At 40.3% G+C, this 14,368-nt stretch overlaps 1 protein-coding gene across 1 annotated transcript in view; it reads left to right on the top strand.

Annotated features, from left to right (window-relative positions):
- Window positions 1–412: 412 nt before the first annotated feature.
- ajm1 (apical junction component 1 homolog) overlaps window positions 413–14,368 on the top strand; it is a 32,219-nt gene continuing 18,263 nt past the window's right edge. The window contains exon 1 of the mRNA XM_072372447.1: window positions 413–727. The gene's annotated coding sequence lies outside the window, so the exon portion shown is untranslated. The remainder of the gene's footprint in view (window positions 728–14,368) is intronic.

Raw genomic sequence — 14,368 nt, 5'->3', positions numbered from 1 at the left:
TGTTCAAGTGGAGGTTCACTTGTCGAACATAATACTGGATCATATCAGAAGATTCATTCAAAATTCCCCTGAAAGGCTTCAAACTTCACGCTTTACTAAAAGTCGATGTTCCCAAACATCACTTTGTAAAGTGACATTTCAGGTATTATTTCATTCATTCAATGGATTTTTGAATGTTTTTTCTCTGTTTATGACAACTAATGTTCCCACAACAAAGAAGTCAAAACGGCGGATTTTTGGTCATTTTTTGTAATAAACGATAATTAATAATAATTAACGACACCGTGCAGCAGTGGTACAGTTTATGCAGAAGCGCCAATGACTCAGCCGAGGAGATTCCGCTCTTACGGAAGGACATTTTTCCCTTTTACCATTCCAGGATTTACGTTGGTTCCACGGAAAGAGGCGGACACACACCTCCGAGTGGAGGTTTAAAACACGATGCTGTCAGCGCTGTAGCCGTAATGGAGGCGGAGAGAGAGGGAGAGGATGGCTTGGTGTTGCGGTCAAATCGATGAGCACGGCGCAGCGGCCATGCGCAGCAATCCAGCAGCGCTGTAAAATCATGGGGGGAGAAATCCATGGACTCTGACCAATAAGCTGCATAGCGCAGATTTACCTTTAGCACATGTTCGATGTCGTCATTGGGAAACCACTATAGCTCTGCCTCATAACGCATCCCGAGCAAAAAATGGATGAGCACAGGCTGGGAGTCCGGACTGATGCGGTAAGACGTGGAGCTTTTTATTTGCAGTAATTCGCTCTGTGTAGGACTGCTTAGCACACTGATCAACTCATCGTTTATACAATCTCCAGTATTTAGTTCCTATGCTATTACTGTGCCGTGTGTTGAAGGAAGTGTATCGTGTATCTTTAATCGGGTCTCACGGCATTTGGACTGTGCAGTGTGTGTTGGCAGAGCATCTTCTATGGAGGGGTGCAATCGGTATTTTGTCGTGCTCATTAGTCTCCTGCACAGTTGCATCACTGTTGGCTGGTTCTGGACTAATGTGTTGCCTTCCTCGAACACTGACATCATTCTGATCCGGACTGGGGCTCCGAGCATCAGCCCTTTATGCAGCAGTCACATTACGCAGTGTTTGCTAGCTCAGCGCGTCAATGCGACGTTCATTCGGATTTGCATCGGTCTGTAATAGCAGGTCATTTCATTTCACACGAGAAAATCCCTCAGCACCAGTCTGTGGCAGCAGTGCATAGGTTCAAAGGGTTGTTCTGATTTTCTTTATCCCTTGAAACGACCCTGGAGTCGTACAACAGCTTAGCCGGATGTTCCAGAGGCCTCAGTGTGTTCGAGCAGATAGTTTAACATGCAGCTACACAGACGGATCGGTACATCATTACCACATACAACAGGAAATCACAGACTGAATGATTGCTGTTGAGTTCTGCTGGACTTCAACGGCCTCCCCAGGTGGTCACAGAGAGGCATGACTGTCAGGACAGAGTGATTAAGAGCTGAAACTGCAGCAGAGTCCTGACTCAAAACCCACATGCATCACTTCAAATAACTCTCTTTGACAATGAGAGGAATCTTTGGCTTCAGGTGTTTTTCTGAGAAGAGACAAATAAAGTGTTGTGGGATGCTGAAGGCCCCATGCTCATCAGTGACACTGAATGGCAAGTCCAAAAAGTACAAACCTTGGTCAAACAAAAGCTGAATTTAACCCAAAGATAAGATAAGCAGATGAGGATCACCAACACAACTGTCACAAAACCTTATCTGTTGATTTGTGTTCCGTGACACTGAATGGCTCAAAAGTGGAGGGCAGAAAGACTATTGGACAAGAGTCCTGGTGACATAATTAAGAATTGGATGAGTCTGACAGTGTAGCAGGATGAAAAGCCCCAACACCAGGGAATGAGGGTGGACATGAGGAAACAGGTCTTTCTTATTGAACTTACAAATGAGCTTCATTTTATGGAACTATTAGAAAAGAAGTGTTCACCAGTACTAACTGAAAAGGTTTGTATCTGTAGGACGTACCTGGAGACTTTCAAATATGATTGTCATCCACGAGGCTTGTTCATGTTAGTACTTTTGATTTAATTTTAAACCTAATTTTTAGTGTTCTAAAACTGTTAACTTTAGCTGTCTTTTGATCTTTAGTTAGATTTTGGCACATAAACCTTAAGTGGAGATGTTAAAAAACAACCAAAATCAGCTAGGCTTGTCTTGATATGCACAATCTCACTCATCTACTGCATGTTCCAAATCTACTTTATGTTGCTTACCAGCTGACAAGTCAGACAATATCCAGGGTCAATAAAGTTTACAATTCACAAGAACTAGTTCAAAGTTCAGTTCAAACATAATAAAACTGAATTAGTTTGTGTTGTGTTCATGCTTAACCATTTAAAATTCTGAACTAAGTTCACAGTTCCAAATTGAACAAGTTCACTTTAATTCTTATATCACTTCTACGCAGACGATACTCAACTCTATCTGTCATTTCTACCAGGCGACTCCATGGTCTCTGTGCAAATCTCAGACTGTCTTATTGACATATCTGCTTGGATATGAGAGCACCACCTCCAACTCAACCGCTTCCTGCCAAGCAAACCATACATCCCATCATCTCTGTCAAAATAGACTGTTTATCACTCGTTCCTTCTCAGGTTGCAAGGGACTTCAGTGTCGTGATTGTTGACCAATTGACCCACTCTGAGCATGTGGCCTCTGTTGCTTGGTCAGGCTGCTATGCACAATTCAACATAAGAAAGATCAGGCTGTTCCTGACACAAAAGGCTACACAGCTCCTGGTACAAACCATAGTCATTTCTCGCCTTGACTAATTCAACACCCTCTTAACAGGCCTCCCTCCTCTCCTGATAAAACTGCTACATATGGTCAAGAACGTGGTAGCACGTCAGGTATTTGATCTCCTGAAAATGGCACGTCCCCCCTCTGTTCATTGAGCTACCCTGGCTTCCTGTAGTTATTCGCATCAAATTCAAATCACTGATGCTAACCCACAAAGGGATTTCTGGGTCTGCTGCCATCTACCTCAGTGTTCTCATACAGGCCCGTGTTACCCCTCGGCTCCTTCGTTCCTCCAAGGAACATCGTCTGCTGCCACCCCCACGAGCGTGGCACTCCAGACTATTCTTGTCCATGGACCACAGTTGGTGGCATGACCCATCAAGTGCTACCAGAGCAGGCGTGCCCCTCTCTACCTTCAAGAAGCTCTTAAAAATTCTGCTTTTCTGAGAATACCTGCTCTCATAATAAACTAACCACTAACTACACTTATCACCCCCACCTCCTCCATCTTTTTTTTTATGATCTCTGAATTATTCTCTGTAAATGATACAGTCTAATGAGCAGCTGAAATACTGAAACATGGGCACCACCGGAGCAGATTTATCAGTTTTTTGTTTTTTTTTAACCAGCCATCAAAATATTTTACTAACCATCAAAAATCAAACTGTGAACTAGAAATTGCATGGTGTCAATGTGTCCACACTCATTTCCTTTTCTTCATGCGGAATTGCATCTAATTGACATTTTACGTTTACCTGCCATTTATGATTGCATAATACTGTCATTCACGTCCAACAAACTTCTTCATATCATTGTACATATGTTACATACTGTTGATTCAGTTGCTAAAAAATGGAGAGCAGCAGCAGGGCTGCTTGACTAATGCAAGAAATTGCTAGTTTGAGCCTTCAATTTTTTCAGCGTCACTTTTCAATTTGCCTCTGAATATACCTTATTTTTTTACTTTGCTCTAACTCACAGATGATTAAGGTTAGGAGTTTAAGTAGACAATTAGTATGACGTTTTTTAAAATTTCAGTTTAACTAAATTGAATGATACTTTATTAATCCATGAAGAAAAAGGATATCGTAAAATTAACTACTTAATTAGATGAAAAGAAAACTCATAAAACCATTTGATACCACTGATATGATGACATCATGTGAAGCTCTTTAACTAGTAAGATGGGAAACTGTGAGACAGCCAGTAAGTTTCATCATAATCCACCACTACCATCATACAAATATTAAGACAGTGAACATATAAAGCACCTGAGAGTCACAATGTAACTAATAGGGTTAGTAGAAACAGTCTTATTTGTAAAATAAGAACATTGATTTGACCATGCATGCAATAGTCTTTGAAAAGCAAACAACATAAGGCTACCACTTCAAAATCCACAGAAATATTAAGCATTTCTGGCTAGGATTATTTGGAAAACAAATAGTTTGTTTGTTAATAAATATACAACAGGCTTACATATTTTAACTAATTATTTTACTGATTTTAATATTTATGTTGACACTTAAGGCTGAAACAGAAGGTTATATGCAGTAAATGGCAATGAGCCTATGAATGAAATAGGCTATTTCTAAAATTTAAAAAAAATATTTTAAGAAGTCGGAAAGCGTTAGTTCAAAATTTTAGTTAAAAACTATTATTCATAGGATGCTCGTGTCCAAATAAATTGATTTGTAAACTTTTCGTCTTGTAGTTACAATTACTTATCAATAGGGGGTGCTGCAGATCCCTCAGCAGTACCCACCAGATCTTCAATAAAGAAACATGAAGTGAGCTTAATTTCTGGTCACTGCATTATGTGATGGAGTGCTGTTAATATGTGGTGGTACCATGGAAAGCAACAAGCTCCTGCACCAATGACTGAAGCATGAGAAGAAGTTGGGGTCCTGACTCCCATCACATCTGCCAGAGTTTGAACTTAAGCTAAGAGGTTGGAGATTCATTCATTCAGAGAATGGCACAAATGGATTTATATTTGTATTTGTGTCATTTTTTTCGATGAATAATCTACGAAGAGCCACTTAGTTGAAAGTTGTCTCACAATGATACCATAATGACACAGTTCCCTCTGTCCCACAAACTTGTATTTTGTAGGTATCTAGTTTTACTGATTAGAGCAAGAAATGTACTTTGTTTTTGAAAGACTGTCCCACTTTAGAGATCTTTTTTTTTATCAACACTTTTGTCTATGTCAACACTTTCAAATATTGAAGTTGAAATCCATCAACAATTGTTGATCCATATTCAAGCAATTCATTGTTATGTTTATAAAAAGTGGATTTCCATAGTGAACTGATCTGAATCCTGTAAACCTTTAGAATGTGGTACATTGAGAGTCTAGCAGCATGTATATGCAATAAGGTTGCAGCAGTAGAAAATTTATTTTTGCTATAACCATCTCTCAAACAATCACAGTTTCATGTCATCATGTTCACATAATGCATTAATACTCATGTTGTGCATTATAGTGACCCTTAAAGGCAGACTTAGCTTTATATTCCTAGAAATTCTGAATTTATATTGCAAGGAACAATATCTGGTTTTATTTTTTTTTTATGACCACAGTACCCGTTCACACACACCCATACATCGTAGTGTTTTTTCTCTGTCATACACACAGTCACATGAATGCATTAAAGGCAGTGTGGGATTCAAACTCCGCTCCACATGTAAAACTGTAGAAGACAATTGTTGAAACAACCTTTAAATAGGCAGATGACAACTCGACTTCCTGAGCCCCTGCTACATGAAAATTTCACACAAATGTAATCCCTCTAAATAGTGTTTTATGATGCATTAAAAATTGTGGTGGTATACTTCTGTTGAGACCTCTACCTGTAGTTTGGTAAATAGATTTTGCATTGCATTAAAAATGTTAAAAATTGCATTTTTGTAGCACTTTTCTAGTCTAGTTGACTATTCAGTTATTGGTTCCTCCAGGCTTCTGAGTGGAACATGTGGGCTGTCTGACCTCACCTTTCTGAGGCTGAAGGTGGTACTCTATAGATTCAAAGCAGAAATCCATACTCATAGTGTATAAAATCAAATCAAATTTATTTTTACAGCACATTTCATGTACAAAACAATTCAAAGTGCTTTACATAAAATAAAACCATTGCAGCGAGGAGTGGAAGAAGCATTGAAAATACGTAAAAGAATATAAATAGAATAGATATTAATAAAATAATTAAAATGAATAAAAACAAGCGACAGTTTAGATAAGTTAAAAGATATCGTGCAGATTTCATGCACAGACACACGAGAAAATAAATGTTTTTAACCTGGATTTAAAAATGTCTCCATTTGGTGACAGTTTAATCTCCACTGGCAGTTTGTTCCACTTGTTTGCAGCATAGCAGCTAAATGCTGCTTCTCCATTTTTAGTCTGGACTCTGGACTGGACCAGCTGACCTGAGTCCTTGGATCTAAGAGCTCTGCTGGGTTTATATTCTCTGAACATATCACAGATGTATTTTGGACCTAAACCGTTCTGGTATATGTAAACCATCAGTAGGCTTTTAAAATCTATTCTGTGACTGACTGGAAGCCAGTGTAAAGATTTTAAAACTGGTGTGGTGTGTCCAGATCTCTTAGTCCTGGTTAACACTCTAGCAGCAGCATTCTGGATGAGCTGCAGATGTTTAATGCTTTTTTTGGTAAGTCCAGTTAAAAGAGTTTGCTGGAAATTAATGCATGGATGAGTTTCTCCTGGTCTTTTTGGGAGAGAAAACCTTTAATTCTGTTGATGTTTCTGAGTTGGTAAAAAGCTGCCTTGGTGACAGCTTTGATGTGGCTGCTGAAAGTCAGATCTGAGTCTATCAACACTCCAAGGTTACGAACTTGGTCAGTGATTGTAAGGGCCAGAGTCTCAAGGTATTTACCAATGCTGACCCTCTTGTCTTTGCTACCAAACAGAATGATCTCAGTTTTGTCTTAATTTAATTGTAGAAAATTCTCTCTCATCCAGGAGTTTATTTCCTCCAGACACTGACACAGTACATCTGCTGGGCTGCAGCTGTCTGGTGACAGAGACACATAAAGTTGTGTATCGTCTGCGTTAGAGTTGCACGATACCCACGGTACCCGCGGTGCCAAATCATTACGGTTCCTACTACACTAGAAATTCTACACGACGGTACTACCGTGGATTACTATACTAACGATGCCAGTTTCCGCTACACCGCGGCCGCCTCGACCATCCTCCCGGCTTCTCACCGCTTGCTACTCCCTTGTAAACAAACCCACACGGCAACCACTGCAGCCGAACTACACAGCTGCTGAATGATTGGCTGTTGGCCTGTTACTGGTGGCCTCTGGGATATGATAGGCTGTTTCCGCATGCTGGGTCTGCCCGTCTGTTAGCTGATTGGCTGTTCGTGTTTCTGACGGCCAGAACGAACTCCATGTAGACAGCTCTTCTTTGATAGAAATTCGTCTCACCCAGACGTGCGCATAGCGGTCACAAACAGGAGACCACACACACACACACACACACTCACACCATGGCAGAAGCACCGGGCCCGAGCAGCTGCAGCGTGCTAGTGGCACCACTAAAAACAAACTCCAAAAGCCACATTTGGAATTATTTTGGGTTTAAACGAGGCACAGACGGTAATGCAATAGAAATGGCCGTCCACTGCGCAGGCGCTGCCACTGAGCTATTGGAGCCAGAGGCAACACGTCCAACCTCATAAAACACCTGCAGTGTCGTCACCCAGCTTTATATGTCGAATTTCCTGTTTATTTTCTAATTGGCTAATATTAGGCTATATGCTCCGTGTACAGGCTGAAGAATGAAGAGTTAAAAGATGTAAAAGCACCAAGAAAATACATAAAAATATAGTTTTCACAGGGAATCTGTTCCTGTTTATTGTATTTTGTCCTCTATGTTTTATTATGTTGGAGAAGAAGCATTATAGTCAAATAGATTTTTTTTTAAAGACAGTGGATTTGTTATCCTCGGTCCATTATTTATATTAGTATTATGTTTATCATGCACATAACAACATACGTAATTAATAAGTATTTATAACTTGTACAAATACATTGCAGTTCATAAAAATGATAATAATTAAAAAAAGGCTGCTGTATCGCGATAATACCCGGAACCGTGATACTTTGTCTGGTATAGTATCGTGCTTACTTATTTTGGTATTACTCTAGTCTGCATAACTGTGATAACTGATGTTAAAGTTCTGCAATATCTGACCCAAAGGGAGCATATACAAGTTAAACAGAAGAGGTCCAAGAATTGACCCCTGGGGGACTCCACAAGTCATGGCCACTCGCTCAGATTCATAGCTGCCAATTGTAACAAAATAACTCCGGCCTTCTAAATAGGACCTGAACCAGTTAAGGACCGCTCCAGAAAGTCAAACCCAGTTTTCCAGCCTGTGCAACAGGATTCTGTGATCTGCAGTATCAAACACAGCACTGAGATCCAACAGAACCAGGACTGAAACATAACCAGAATCAGTATTAAACCTGATGTTGTTTAACACTTTGACCAGAGCTGTTTCAGTGCTGTGATGACGTCGGAAGCCTGATTGAAAGTTATCGAGACTTCCACTTTCATTCAGAAAGTCATTGAGCTGGTTAAATACAACTTTCTCAATGATCTTGGATATAAAAGAGAGGTTAGAGACAGGTCTGTAGTTGTTCATCACAGAGGCGTCGAGAGTTCTCTTCTTTAGGAGTGGCTTAATGGCAGCTGTCTTTCGTCACTTGGGAAAATGCCTGATGCCAGTGAGCTGTTAACTATTATTTGAGCTGTTATCCTACTATTAACTAGTAGGAGATCACTTTCTACTGAGGTAAAAACAGTTTTTAAAAAGTCAGACAGTATTATGTCCAGAGTGCAAGTTGTTGATTTCAGATGCCGAACTGTTTCCTTCAGGATTTTTAAATCAACAATATCAAATTGTGACATAACGTAAGAGTTAGTTCTAGGTTTTAGACACAAATTAGTTTTCTTGTTGGTCTGTGTGGCGTGAATGTTTTGTCTAATTGTTTTGATTTTTTCGCAGAAACAGTTGACATATTCGTTGTATTTCTCAGTGGAGAGGAGGTGTGAGTTTAACTGTTTAGGAGGATTTGTGAGTGTTTCAACCACAGCAAACAGAGTTGGAGAATTGTTGCCATTCTTATTAATCAGTTCAGATAAATGGAGCTCTCTGGCCTTGCACAGCTCATTGTTAGAACTACGCAGGCTTTGTTTGTACAGCTCATAGTGAATTTGAAGCTTTGTTTTCCTCCACCGCTTTCCTGCATTCCGTTTTTTGACCGTAGTGGTGTTTCTCCATGGTGTTTTCTGTTTGCTCAAGCTGCTCTTGATTCTTATCAGTGCAACAGCTTCCATTACATTCAAAGTTTTCAAGTTGAAATGATCCAGAAGTCCGTCAAGTATTTCCACATGATTAAATGACTTTCTTTCAGCATTAATCAATTTTGTTAGTCAAACTCGATGCACTTGCATGGATTCAACTTCATTTGTGAGGGTTGATTGAAGCAGTTATTTACTAGGTTTGGGTCCAACTCAATTTAATTGTGTTGGGTCAATTAATTCATTAGGATTGATTTAACTTTTTTCCTAGGGCTGAGACTGACTAAATATAACAGTATTGGACCTACTAATTTGACAGTAGTAAAATTACATCAGTATATTAAGTTGATCCAACCCAAATAATATAAGCTGGCCCAACAGAATTGCTTAATGCTGAAAAAAAGCCTTTTAATCACATGGAAATACTTTCCATGATTTAATTAAGGTCATTCAAAGAATACAATTTGAGTGTTAACACTTTAAGGTTTACAGTGAATAGTAACTGTAAGTTTCAACAAAGTCTACAGACCGCTTGCTGTCAAGGGTAGAAAGAAACATAAGACAAACGGTAGATATTGCCATAAAATTGTACTTTCCAAATTAGTCAATGACTAACAATGCACTGATAGTAACACAAATCGAATGACAGTGCAACAATATTTTACACAAGCAACAACACAAAAATTGTTAAACTCTACTTAAATGAATGTGAAGAGCATTCCATGTCTTCAAAGTACACGGGCACTTTGTGTGTGGGCATGGGTAGCACTGCCTACGACGGTGCTGTAGTGTGATATGTTTTAGTGGTTCAAATCTACCGGATAGAGATACATTACACTCCTTACAACTCCACATCTCCTCACCTAAAGACATTCACTCTCCACACCAGAGAAAGAGTTCTGTTTCTGTTTCTTTTGCTTTGCTTTCTCACTTGTTTATATATTATTAGATGTAGCCTAATATTTTTTTTATCCAGCATATTCCAGCAGTGTCTATCACAACTCAAAATTTCTGTTTAAATTAGTATTCCCTCCTTATTCTGTGTCCCATTTATGCTGGATTTTGATTATAGTATTTTTAAAAATTTATATTTTTCAATACTGCATTATTACTACTGGTATTGTGAATTCCAATTGAAGAACCTGTTAAACTTTAAATATGTCTTAGCCCTGTGGGGTCTGCTGACGTGCCTAAGCATCCATGACTGAATATAAATGTAAAAGCTGCAAGAAGAAGGTTTAAAAAGTCTGGACTTCAAATAGAAGTTGTGCGGTTACAGAAATATATATGTAAGGGATACGACCATGCTAATGGCTCTGCTAATCTGGGGCTGAGTCAGTGTTTTAGCTAAAACCTCAGCATTATTAGTTTGCTTACCTTGTACAAAAATTTAATTTCACAGAGGGTAGGAAAAATGCTAAGGATATAATAGAGTAATACTGTTTATTACTCAACTCAATTCAGTTTTATTTATATAGCACCAAATTACAACGATTGTCATCTCAAGGCACTTAAATAATATAGTCCAATTCAAGCCAATTGGAATTCAATTAATTGTAATCATAATCCAATTCATTCATATAGAGCCAATTGAAAAAATAATATCCTAGCTAAGGAAACCAACAGATTGCACCGAAACTTGTCTTCAGTCCAATCTCCCGTCCTGAGCGTGCCTGTGGCGACTGTGGAAAGGAATGACTCCCTTTTAACAGGAAGAAACCTCTGGCAGAACCAGACTCAGGAAGGGTGGCCATCCGCCTCGACCAGCTGGGGTTTGAGAAGACAGAAAAGAGGGAAAAGAGGGGGGGAAAACACCATAACACCATTCAAAGGATATCTGTGGGAACAGGGAAACACAAGTTAATAACCACAATAATGTCACATGTACATAATATCATTTGAGAAATTAAACAGGGGGAAAAAGAGAGCAAAGTGAGGAAAGGTGTGACAGATGAGGTCCCCCAGCTGTCTAAGCCTATAGCAGCTTAATTATGGGATGGTTCAGGATTACCTGAGCCATCCCTAACTATAAGCTTTATCAAAAAGGAAAGTTTTAAGCCTAATCTTAAAAGTGGAAAGGGTGTCTGCTTCCCGGACATTTACTGGCAGCTTATTCCACAAGAGAGGGGCCTGATAACTGAAGGCTCTGCCTCCCATTCTACTTTTAGAAACTCTGGGAACAACAAGTAAACCTGCAGTTTGGGAGCGAAGTGCTCTGTTAGGAAAATATCTTACAATGAGATCTTTAAGATATGATGGAGCTCGGTCATTAAGAGCTTTATATGTGAGGAGAAGAATCTTAAATTCTATTCTGAATTTAACAGGGAGCCAATGAAGAGAAGCTAAAACTGGAGAAACATGATCTCTCCTGATCTCATCAGAACTCTGGCTGCAGCATTTTGGATCAGCTGGAGGCTTTTCAGAGAATATGTGGGACAGCCCAATAATAAGGAATTACAGTAGTCCAATCTTGAAGTAACAAATGCATGAACCTCTGAGACAGGATGTTCCTGATTTTAGCAATATTACGAAGGTGAAAGTAGGCAGTCCTAGAAACCAGTTTTATATGTGCTGTCAAATTATGAATTCTGGTCAAAAATAACTCAAAGGTTCCTCACTGTAGAACTAGAAGCCAAGGAAATACCATCTAGAGTAACTATATAACTAGACAATTTCTCCCTGAAGCGCTCAGGTCCAAAGAGAACAACTTCAGTTTTGTCTGAATTCAGGTCTTTATGTCTTTAAGACAGGCTTGTAGTCTGACCAACCTATTGGTTTCATCTGGTTTCATAGATAAGTACAGCTGAGTATCAACACCCCTGTGATAGACTGGCGATTAAAATTAAATAAAATTAAACTTAATCTAATTTAGGGTGAAGGGGGGGCTGAATCCTACCCTAGCTGCCATTGTGCAAGAGGTGGGATAAACCCTACATACGTCGCCAGTCCATCATAGGGCCACACAGAGACAAACAAGCAGACTCACTTCTATGGTGTCAATATAGAATCACTAATTAATCTAACATGCATGTTTTTGGACGGTGGGATGAAGCCACCGAAGTACATGGAGAGAACCCACACATGCACAGGGAGAACATGCAACTCCCACACTGGGAGTCAAACCAGCTGTGAGGCGACAGTGCTAACCACTACACCACTTTGCAGCCCTCTTTTGTGCTCACTAAATGCAATCTGTTCTGTTAGGCAACTAACATATATGTACTGCACTTATACAGCATCTTTTTAAATCCTGTCCTTGTTCTGCTATGCGCTTTATATGTGTTTCTCATTTGCTGATTCCCACAGTAACTTAATTACTTTATGTATACTATACATATATACACTATACAGCTCTTTTTCTCAACAGTTACAGTGGGATGATCATATTAGGAGCAATGTGGGGTTCAATGTCTTTCCCAAAGACAATTCAGCACTGTGACAATTTGGACACACTGGGGGATTGAACCACTGTACTTCTGCATGAAATACAAATCCACGTGGAACTTTCTTTATTAACACAAATGGCACAACTATGTATTTAAATGTCTATAACCAATACAAGTGTTGTAAGCTAAAAAGTCTCATGTCAGTGACATGAACTCTTTCTTTCTTTCTTTCTTTCTTTCTTTCTTTCTTTCTTTCTTTCTTTCTTTCTTTCTTTCTTTCTTTCTTTCTTTCTTTCTTTCTTTCTTTCTTTCTTTCTTTCTTTCTTTCTTTCTTTCTTTCTTTCTTTCTTTCTTTCTTTCTTTCTTTCTTTCTTTCTCCCTTCCTGTCTGAGTGCATGCTGGGAGTTAGTCTGGAGAGCGCGTGGTGAGTTTGAAAGCATTTTCTAACTGTTTTTCTCTTTTTTTTTGTGTGATTGTGATTTGAGTATTTGTGGTTTTTGTCTGCGTAGTTAAGTGTAGGTTTTCTTTTTTTTGGTGTGTTTTGGTGGAGGGTTAGCCGTGTTTCACGGCAGGGATGGCGTCCTCGGGGATGCTTTCCCTCTCAATCCGGCACGGGGTGCGGATTCAGCCGGACCCGGCAGTGCCGGTGGAGGAAGTTCTCCTGGCTGTGGGAGATCAGGTTGGGCACGCCAACCTGTCCCACGCCTCTAGAATGAACAAAGGAGTAGTGGTCTTTGTTAAAGAGGAGAGAATGGTGGCCGATTTGTTGGCGAGTGGTGTGACGGTGAACGGGTTGTACCTGCAGGTGTCCCCGCTCGCCGTGCCCTCCACACGGGTCACCGTCTCCGGTGTTCCACCGTTCATCCCCAATGAGGCGCTTGAGCAGGAGCTGCAGCGCTTCGGTAAAATGGCGAGCGGGTTCAAAACAGTGGGTTTAGTCTGCAAGAGTGATAAACTTAGACACGTCCAGTCGTTCCGCAGGCAGGTGTTCATGTTCCTCACCTGTCCGTCACAAACACTTGACGTATCATTTAAAAATGGTGACGGATTGTACATGGTGTATGCTAGCACGGGGAACTTAAAATGTTTCGAATGCGGGGATGTGGGGCACAAGCGGGTCGCCTGTCCTCACAGGCCCGCTGAGGGAAGCTCCCACACCTCCGTGGTTTCCGGAGATGAGGCGGCGGCTGCCGCCGCTAAACGGCGGGGCAACCCTGCCCCTCTGATAGAGTCTGATGGAGGAGAAACCTCCAAGAGACAGACTGAGGAGCAGCCAGCTGAGACAGCAGCTGAGGCAGCAGCTGAAGACAGCTCGGCTGTTTCAGAAAAAACCCCAGGAGGAGCAGAGGAGGTCCAGACAGTAGCAGAGGAGGTCAGTGGGGGACACAGTGGTGGTGGACAGGTACCAGAGTCTGACCAAAGTCTGGCTGCTGGTGCAGAGGTGAGAAGGGGGGAGGCAGGTGTGACTGAGGGTGAGGAGGAAGATGAGATGGAGTGTGATTCAGAATCGGACTGTCTGTCTGTAGCAGACTCACAGTACAGTGGTGACATGCACACACTAGAGGATATTGCCAGTTTTTTTAGATGAAACCTTTGGGCAATCTGTAAAAATGACTGATTTTTTTCCAGATCCGGACAAATTTATAAATTCTGTAAAAAATTTACAAAAGATGGTCGGTCTCAACATCTTGGATGAAAAAAAACGTTATAGATTAAGGAAACATGTAACTGCTTTAAGAAAAACAATAAGAACAAAGAAAGGAAAAGGGTCCAAACGGTTAAGAGTGCATAAATGAATGATAATGATGATGATGAATGTGATCTTTTTTCTACTGCTACCTCTGTCACTTCCTGTCT

Source organism: Leuresthes tenuis, unplaced genomic scaffold (genome assembly GCF_036924035.1).
Source record: "Leuresthes tenuis unplaced genomic scaffold, fLeuTen1.0.hap1 SCAF_19, whole genome shotgun sequence".
Classification (NCBI taxonomy): domain Eukaryota; kingdom Metazoa; phylum Chordata; class Actinopteri; order Atheriniformes; family Atherinopsidae; genus Leuresthes; species Leuresthes tenuis.
The sequence above is the reverse complement of the archived record's forward strand: the minus strand, read 5'-3'. Positions and strand labels throughout refer to the sequence as shown.